The sequence below is a fragment of the Gossypium hirsutum genome, chromosome A01 (assembly GCF_007990345.1).
Source record: "Gossypium hirsutum isolate 1008001.06 chromosome A01, Gossypium_hirsutum_v2.1, whole genome shotgun sequence".
In the NCBI taxonomy this organism is placed as follows: domain Eukaryota; kingdom Viridiplantae; phylum Streptophyta; class Magnoliopsida; order Malvales; family Malvaceae; genus Gossypium; species Gossypium hirsutum.
The window spans coordinates 3,991,011-3,993,259 of NC_053424.1; positions in this window are offsets into that span (position 1 = coordinate 3,991,011).

A 2,249-nucleotide genomic window follows, 5' to 3' on the forward strand; every position below is an offset into this window, starting at 1 on the left:
TCGAAATCTCTCCTTAAGTTCAGCAACTGTTGCTGCATTGTCCTCTCTGTCCCTTGAAACTCCTCTTGCAACTTGTCCCAGGCTTGTTTTGGTGATTCACAGGCCATAATCCTTGTGAAAATCACATCTGACACTGAGTTCTGGATGCAAGACATGGCTTTGTTCCTCTTGGTCCTCTCATCAGCATGCTGCCTGATTTGAGCTACTGTTGGATTGCCTCTAAGTGGCTCTGGTTCAACATCTGAGTTGACTACCTCCCACAGATCGAAAGCTTGTAGGTAGGTCTTCATTTTAACCACCCATATGTGGTAGCCTTCTCCATTGAAGACTTGAGGTGCAGCTGGTGAAAAGCTTGATGAAGCCATGAATTTGTATAACAGATCCCTTAAGAAATAGGCTCTTGATACCAATTGTTGGAGCTAAGTGCAACAAATAGCAAGGTTCAACAAAAAGCTTGCCGAGCAAGAATCGAGACTTGCGGCAGAAACAAAGAAGAAAAATGAAATAAATTTTAAGCAAAGCTAAAATAGAGAGTATATGGATGAAATCTTGATTGAATTCATTCATATTTTTTTAAAATGGCATAAAGCCTATTTATACAAGCTTACAACTTGACAACTTAGTTGGAATACAACTAAGTTTCATCATTACATCCACTTAAAATAAATCACCACCTACTACACTAACAAACTTAGTTGGAATACAACTAAGTTACATCATTACATCCACTTAAAATAAATCACCACCTACTACACTAACAAACTTAGTTGGAATACAACTAAGTTACATCATTACATCCAAATAATAATAATAATAATAATAATAATAATAATAATAATAATAATAAAACATGTGATTGCTACATGCTAACCATTGCTTCAATAAAATTCAAGTATAAAGCCTTCTAGCAATGATGAAAATTTCTTTGTTTATATGCTTCCAGTTTGACTCTAAAGATCAGACTAAAGAAAACCCAAATTCCAGTTCACGATTAATATTTGATCTTTAAGAACAAATGAAAGTCATTCAAGAATAATTACAGTAGCAACGACAATAAAATCAAGAGCTTTGTCAGCAAAACGGGCAACTCATATCCAGGAATTATTGGTAAATCAAGCACCTCATCAAAGTAGAGATCTCATGGCGAGGAAGCCATTTGGGTAGAAAGAGATATTATCATTCAAGGAACTCTCAGATGACGCCTCACCCCCAACAACATTCCCTTTTAGAAGACTAGAGGGAAGCTATAAAAAGGGAGTTGTAAGAATTGTAGCGAGGGAGGCCTACGTAGAATGATCTTTATGTACTAACAATCCCCTAGCTCCAAAAATTGTTGCTGAGTACATAAAAAAATCTAAGTCCAAATTGATATTTAAAGATAAAAATGAGCAATCCCAGAAGCAATGCTATGAGCAGTTTCAGCTGCTTCAGGCACAAGTAATAAAAAGTGCAAAAAAATAAATAACACGAGATGTTTACGCTATTTGGCTTCCCTACATTTGTAGGACTTTGCCCAGAGAGAATATTTACTATCTTACGACATTGTACAATAAATGGTTTCAAGCTCTAACACTCAACAGTTTAGACTTCTCACTTTTGTACCTAAGATCTAAATATCTCTTCTCATCTAAGTTTTCCCATTGAAAACTTAGAACTCTAACTAAGTCAGGCGCTTGATTATTACAGAATAATTCACTCAAAAATACATTCTTCACTAACCAAAATAAAGTTCTCTCAATCAGTACAAAACCTATAAAAGTTATAAGTAACCAAAAGTTTTAAGTAACCAAAAGTTTTGTCAATTGAATATTAACAAATAGTCATAATTATTCAAGTAGATATCTATTGAATAATTATGTTTATTGCTAAAGATATGGCTATCCGTTTTGGGTAGTTATGTCTTATGAAGAGACATGATGATAAAGGGTGAGAAGGATGAATGCGAAAGCGGATCGTAAAGTTTGTCAAAGTCGCGGATTTTGTCAAAGTCGCGGATTTGACTTAGGGCTCTAGACGTTTAGAAAGAAACTTGGATTTTTTGACATAACCTGAAACGAAAGTAAATCCAAGTTAGATAAAATAATTAAAACAAATAATAAATCAAAGATTAAGGAAGTGAATAAAGAAGATAAATGGAAAGATAGAACGTGGCGTGTAGAAGTCCTAAGAAGCCTTGGAAACACGAAGAATCCACAACCCCTTTAAGCGGCTCTAATTTCCCCTCCAAGATAAAAACTTTGGCAAGAAAA